Here is a 7756-nt window from a genome sequence, read left to right as displayed (position 1 = left end):
TATATTCCCTCATGTGTGTTTCAGAATCTTCAACACCTGGTTTCTGCCTGGGTGGCTCCTCTTCTCTCCTTCAGCTTCCTGGAAGCTTAAAATTCTTTCTAGAAATTCTGTTTCCAAGTGAGCTCTGATGACCCTATCCTACTATACCTGGGGATAAGTTTGACTTCAAATGTTTTAGAATCTGGTGCATATCTGAACACAATTCAGGGGGAAAAAATTTTTAATCTTTTGCTTCTTCTTTAACTTGTGTCCTGAATGCTCTTTGTTTTCTGTTAGTCATTGAAGACTAATGGGACTTCGATCATTTTCATCTTGGACTGTAGTGCAAAGATGTTGACTTTGGGATCTAGTCCCCTTGCCTCCACCCCACTGGATATGCACTCATAAGTCTTGTTGACATTAATGAATAGTTGTGTGTGCACAGTGCGAGGATAAGAGAGACAACCAAGGGGTCAGAGTGGCAGTTTCTTTCCTAGAAGCAAGAGCAATAAACTTTGTCCAACCAAGGAACCAGTGGAGTAGCAACACAGGCTATTCTTTTTTCTTTATTCTATAGGGAAACATTACAAGTTCTCCTAATTAATAGAATCTTTTGTGCATCACATTCAGAAGAGCTTTTCCCTTTCAAGAAGGAATCTAACAGCACAGAAAACATATGCATTTTTGGCTGCTTTTCAAGCCATATTTATTACCTAAGTGCTAGGGTGGAGGATGGTTTTCTTGCCAACAGGATTCATAGGACACAGCACTTGAAAGCACATCAAGGAATGAACCATTTCTGTGACAAGCACAATCGCTGCCTGTAACTCCAACTGAGCTGGTGCTGTCAGCACTGACCACACAAACCACAGACTAACTGAAGAACTTCAGGCACCTGGGATTAAACACAGTCTCCCAGTATTATGAGGTGCTGGGGCCAATCCCCAGAGCCACTTGAATTTAGAGAAAATAGCAGCTGGTCAGACAGAGACCATTTCCGACTTCTCCCCACCATTTTGGACACAGTGATCTTCCTGGGGCTGAACTCTCCCATATCCTGTTGCTGGAAAGGAGTATCCTATTCACCAGAGGGCCTAAACTACTCCACACACCCTTTGCAAAACAACATTTCTGGAAGAAATCCAATGACCTATGAAACTAAAGCAGGGAATCTGCCAGATACTTAAGACACAGGCAGGTTTTCTTTGGTGCCTCCCCCCTCTTCTGCCCACCTTCTCTCTAGTCTCTTCCAACTTCCAAAGTCAGAAATTCTCCTTCCCTCAGAGGCAGCCTGAGAAGATGAGGCTGGAATAAAAGGTAGTTACAGAGTTCATGCAAGGTGACAAAACTGGCACACACTAAACACTTAGCATTATACAGCCACCCCCTAAGAGTGCTCTAAATCCATCAGTCATCATGGAAAAATTAGAAGCTTTACTGGATTCCTGCCTCTCCAAACAGATCTTCTGAATTTCTTAATGGACTCTATAATTCAGCATTTGAGCATAGAGCTTCAGACCAGCAAGACTGTCTCTGTAACACTCTGTCAGGCAACTTGGAACAGGCAGAGGAGAACAAGTCAAAACAATCAGCTATTTCATTAAGGGGATAAGATTAACCTTGAATAATGCCCAAGGCTGACTCCCATTGTCAAATATTATATATGATCTCTATGAGCAGGCCATTTTCCCAATTCACTGAAACATCTGCACATTTCAATGAGCTAAGCTTTACCCTGTCCACTGCCCTCTGGCTGCTTTTGTTGTGGATTATATAATTTAGTGAATGATGCAATCAGAAGAATGCTTTCTACCTGTGCTTTGTACATGAGGTCTGTTGATTACTACAACAGGCTAGATGGCTCGGAACCTTGGATTTCAACACCCTGAATTGCTCTGTGACCTTGGGCCTGTTACCTCCCCTCTCCTGGCATCCACTGTAAAAATGGGGAGGAGCAAATATTCTTACCTCTCTTACCACTGGATTTGAAAATACATTGTAACTGCCATGAAAATAATCACTAGTCCAAGAGACCAATGCCCAAAGAAGTCAGGCTAAGAATCCTAGAAAGTAGGCAGTAGGCAGAATTTAAAACAAAAATGTTTTTGCCTTTTTTTTTTTTCACCTGCGTTGGGTCTTTGGTGCTGTGCACGGGCTTTCTCTAGTTGTGGGGAGCAGGGGCTACTCTTCATTGTGGTGCGCGGGCTTCTCTTGTTGCAGAGCACAGGCTCTAGGCACGTGGGCTTCAGTAGTTGTGGCACGTGGGCTCAGTAGTTGTGGCTCACGGGCTTAGCTGCTCTGTGGCATGTGGGATCTTCCCGGACCAGGACTCGAACCCGTGTGCAGTCAGATTCTTAACCACTGCACCACCAGGGAAGTCCTGTTTTTGCTTTTTAAATTTGCCTTTGTGTTTAACTATGTGAGAAGCTCTGTGTTTAAAAGAGGACTCTGAGTATAACTTAGGTTTTCATTCAGTGATGTGAACAAGAGAAAGAGAAGTTAGAAAAGTCTAGGAAGTAAAAAGTTTGCTTTGTTAGATGTAAAAATGCTCACATTTTACACCAAACTATATTCCACAAGGATCAATAATTTAAATGTAAAAAAATGATGCTATGAAAACACTAGAAGAAAATGGGTGAATATTTTTAGTATATGTGCTGCCAAAGCGATCACAAAATGGGTGAATATTTTTATAACTTTGGAGCCTTTCTAAGGATGTCATGAAATCCAGATGCCACAAAGGAAAAAACTGATGGAATTACTACATAAAATTGGAAAACTTCTTTACAGGAAAAAATTAAAGATACACACAGGGTCAATGTGCAAAGAAGAACAGGAGGCAATGTTTCATTTCACATGTCAGAACAAGGCAAATGTCCTCAACATACCAGGTCCTCTTTAAAAAAAAACAGTATGAAAATTATGAATACAAAAATGTGCAAAGGAAATGAACAGGCAACTCAGAAAAAAGATTCAAAAGACCAATAAATGTACAGAAAGATGTTCCACCATGCTCATAACTAAAGAAATATAAACCAAAATCATACATATATGTATGTATATATATGTATATATATATATATAAATATAATACATACATTTGGCATTCCACATTCTAATAGAGTGAAAACTGATAAAAAGTTGGCAAATTGGCAACATATATTCAAAAGAATTTTTTAATAAATTTATTTATTTATTTTTGGCTGCACTGGGCCTTTGATGCTGTGCGCTGGCTTTTCTGTAGTTGTGGCAAGCAGGGGCTACTCTTTATTGCGGTGCGCAAGCTTCTCATTGCAGTGGCTTCTCTTGTTGCAGAGCACAGGCTCAGTGGTTGTGGCTCACGGGCTTAGTTGCTCCACGGCATGTGGGACCTTCCCGGACCAGGGCTTGAACCTGTGTCCCCTGCATTGGCAGGCGGATTCTTAACCACTGCGCCACCAGGGAAGCCCTATATTCAAATTTTACTTTTGAATTCAAAGTGATTCTTCTTCTAGGAATTTATTCTGCAGATATGCTCCCAAAAGTATACAAAGACTCTGCTTTAGTATTGTTTGTCATAACAGAAATCTGGAAATAGTCATGTGATGCAATACTCTAGTGAATTGTACTGACAATACAAGTCGTCGAAGATTTATTCTTAAGAAAACAAGCTCTAGAACAATAAACATAGTATACGTCCATTTGAGGTTAAGAAAGGATCTATAGGGCTTCCCTGGTGGCACAGTGGTTGAGGGTCTGCCTGCCAATGCAGGGGACACGGGTTCGAGCCCTGGTCTGGGAAGATCCCACATGCCGCGGAGCAACTGGGCCCGTGAGCCACAACTACTGAGCCTGCGCATCTGGAGCCTGTGCTCCGCAACAAGAGAGGCCGCGATCGTGAGAGGCCCGCGCACCGTGATGAAGAGTGGCCCCCGCTCGCCGCAACTAGAGAAAGCCCTCGCACAGAAACCAAGACCCACCCAACACAGCCAAAAATACATAAATAAATAAATAATCAATTAAAAAAAAAAAAAAGAAAGAAAAGAAAGGATCTCTAGTATTTAGAAATGTGTGTGTGTGTATATGTGTGTGTGTTGCTTAAATGTACTTCCTGTTGTATCAGAATCTGGGCTGAGGTTTCAACATTAATAATAGTAAGCAACATGTTCCCCCATATTTTAAATAGAGATATATTATTACTCATTCAGAACTTGCTAAAAGGTAAACAAAACCTTATACTTCAACTCTTAGCTCATCACCCACCTTCAGTCTCGGAAAGGATGTTAGAGGATGATCAGAGTGAGGAAGAAAGGGTGTACCATTGGCCTGATACCATTACAGTTCCGTGGGGTTCCCTCCTGAATGGAGTGCCAAGAAGAGAGAAAGAAAGAGAAAACCTAAGGAAGAACGGGAGGCTCACCAGAGTGAGAAAAAGCATCTCCCCCACCTTATTGCTTGCCAATCTGCAAAAATTCAGAGGGATCCCTCCATGCTGTTCTTGCAACAGAATGCGGTGAGAGAGCTCTTGGGTGAACTTAATCTGTGTTCCCTGGAACTCAGGGGCACAGAATGGGGTGCCTGCCTCCTGCCTTGAGAAGGCTAAAAGCCGGAGGTTGCCTGGAATGACCTGTAATAGCAGAGCAATGACAGCGGGCTGCAGTGGGAGTGGCCATTTTTCCAGGGTTTGGTGGGGCAACAATGCCAAATTTTCCCATGGGCTAAGCCATCTGGAAGTTAGCCAGGCTAGTGCCATCTTGGAAAGATCTTGCCCCGGAGCTCTGCCGGCTGGGGCAAGATAACCCCAGCAGAAACCTTCCGAGAAAGGAGAGGAATCCTAAGACTGCTCTTGAAGGAGAGTTGTGAGAAGCGAGGCTGAGAGAGAGCATCTCCCACAACAGGAACAGTTCAGAGAGCAGAGAGCAGAGTCCCTGATTGGGCAGAGGGAGTCTCTGAAAAACTCACAGAACCACCCCATGTAAAAAAAGCCAGCACTAGGTATCCACCGCCCGGAGGGCTTAGATTTCTGATTACAAAGCACGCGTTGAGCAAGGCCTGTCCTTTACCTCTGATCCACCTCTGCGGTCAGTCCGGTGCTAGAGGGGCCAGGGCAGCAGGGTTCAGTGCCGGATCCAGAGGAGTGGAAAAGCACAGGGCAGGAGGGTGAAAAGCCACATTGCACACTCCTCTTTCTCCCTGCAGGTTTCTGAACCAGGCTCAGGCCTAAGCCCCAGGAAGGGCGAGAGATTTTAAACTAGATGTAAGAAGGAACTTTTGATTTTGATCAGATTGCCCTTTTAAATACATTTAAAAAATAACAGACTGTTTTTAACATCTAGACGTATTTGGAAAAGCTACAGGATCTGCCTGATGTATTGTCCAAGGGCTGTGCAGAAAGATCTGTAGAGTGAGTTTGAAGGGCTTGGCTTAGGGGAAGAAGAAAGCTACTTTTTTTGATTTCACCCCATTTAGTCTAGCCCATTCGATACACCAGTTATCCATGCATTAAACACTCCTGAAAAGAGAAACAAGAAACTCCTAGCTGTGCTTACTCAAGGTGTGGGAATAGGGTGTCACACAGGTGGGGGCTGTACTGTCATTCATCTGTACTTTTTGCATTGTTTACAATAAAGACAAGTCACTCTGAAAATTTAAGATGTTTTAAATATGGAGCTAACACACACTTTGAAGCCAGATGAATTTATGACAACTCTCTGCCCCGGGGCATTTATAGTATCTTTCTCAGAATCCTCTCCTTCACCTTTAACACAGTTACCTACTGCCTACTTGGCCTAATCAGCTAGGATTGGGTGGAGTTCCCTGGCCACCTACTTGGCCCCATAGTGCACCAGAACCTTCTGGCGTCTATCCACAGAAGTGTGCTAGAGAACAAACAGCCCCCAAAAGGAGGCTCCAGACAGCCGATGCTGCCGCCAGTCAGTCTCATGGAACTAGGTGCATCCCCAGGTGAATTCCTTAAGCCTTTAAAGATGCTGTCAGGGCTCCCGATACGTATATAAGGTACCAAAAGGAGTTCCCAGCATGAACAATCTCAGGTCTCGAGAGTTTCACATCTTTCACTGAGATGCTCATTCATCCACCCATCAAGCCTTCATTCAATGTATTCTGACACCTAATATTATGATTGACCACAATGTACCATACTGTGAAGTAGAAAACAAATTGCTGACAATGCTGAGAAAAGGAAAGAGAAATTTTACTCAATGGCCCTTTTTCCTAAGAATTATTTTGTTTATATCACAGTAATCCTCTCATGTCAATTCAATGGTGTATTTGGTCTACAACCTCACAAATACCCAAGAGTATGGTAAGGTAGTTTCTTGCCTTCAGATTAAATGGCCTGTGAGTGGGCTGCTCACCTCGTGACTCCATCAAAGAGATAGAAGGAATCTGGGAAAGACCTTGCTCTAAGGCCTGAGCGAGGGCCTCATGCCTTTGAGTGACAGTAGCAAAAAAAGACAGCCTCTCTCACCTTTGTCTTGCCTTTCCATGGAGGGAAAGTTTGTGTATCTCACTGTATTTACTCTTCTAAAAACTGATTAGAGAGCTAATCCTTCAGGCTCAGGGAGAAACAACCAAGGACTTCTTTCCATTTGCTCTGGAAAATGCTGAGGAGGCAGTGAAGGAAAGGGGCACAGCAGGGGCTGTGCCGCCACCTTGCCCAGCCCCAGACCTGCCGAGTCCTCTTGACATCCGAGCCAATCTGGGGTACCTGCATATTGGCTCTTCTCAGCAATTGTCACTCATTCCTGTGGGTTACAGAGCAAGAACCTCATAAATCCAAGGCCAGGTGAGAACCATGGATGAGGAGGGTCAGACACTGGGAAGTGAGCAGTGCAGGGAAACAGGCAAAAATCAGGAATCATTTCTGATGGTAGAGTCCAGACCTGTGGCCATGAGCCAGGCTGATGTAGGTACCTGAGGTCAATGCAAAGCAGCAGAAGGAAAAAAGGGGATGAGGGAGGGTAGAGGAAAGAGTATGTCAAGAACTTGATTTTTAAAAAAACAACAGCAACAAAAAAGCAGAGGTAAAGAAGAAAGTTGAAGCAGAGGCAAATTCGGTTTAGGGCTGGCAGCCCGTTTTCTCTTTCAGTATGTTCTCCTCTGCTGAAGACACGTGATCTGCTGGGTCATGCTATGACCGCTCCCCGCCCCCCGCCTCCCCAGTAGTTGGCTGTACTAGGGAAATAGCTAACAGGATCATTAACCTGGATTTCAGAATCTGAGTATGAAGATAAAGGTAGATCCTAACACAGCTCTCTCTGGCTAGTTATGTATTACGACAAGACTGCTGGGAAAGGAAGTTGCCCAAGGCTGAAATATAACAATTAATTAACAATGCAAAAGAACAGGCTCTGAAAGGTAAGGACAGGAAGCACTCCGTAGTCCTATAAATTATTCCTGCTTATTGAGTGCTAAAAGCACAAGTTCCAGACATATATAAATAATATATTTGTATAAATAATTGAAAACACAAGGAAAATTACATAAGCAAGAACGAAATCTAAATTTAGCAAGGCCCCTGGCTTTAAGAACCCTTATAAACTATGCTTTTCACTAAGCCCCATCACCTCATCCAGGAGAAAATCAAGATGAGAAATATTTTACTGTAGTGTATGGAACTGACCATAGCGTTTCCTTTCTTTTTTCAGTTTTCAGTTTCCACCTAAAAAAACAAAAAAAAGAGGAGTGTGAATAAATGAGCTCTAAAATCCCTTCCAGCTCTGTTACCATATTATTTCCTTAAAAAATTACTATAATACTCATTAATTAGGATCCT

The sequence above is a fragment of the Balaenoptera acutorostrata genome, chromosome 3 (assembly GCF_949987535.1).
Source record: "Balaenoptera acutorostrata chromosome 3, mBalAcu1.1, whole genome shotgun sequence".
Lineage (NCBI taxonomy): Eukaryota > Metazoa > Chordata > Mammalia > Artiodactyla > Balaenopteridae > Balaenoptera > Balaenoptera acutorostrata.
The sequence above is the reverse complement of the archived record's forward strand: the minus strand, read 5'-3'. Positions refer to the sequence as shown.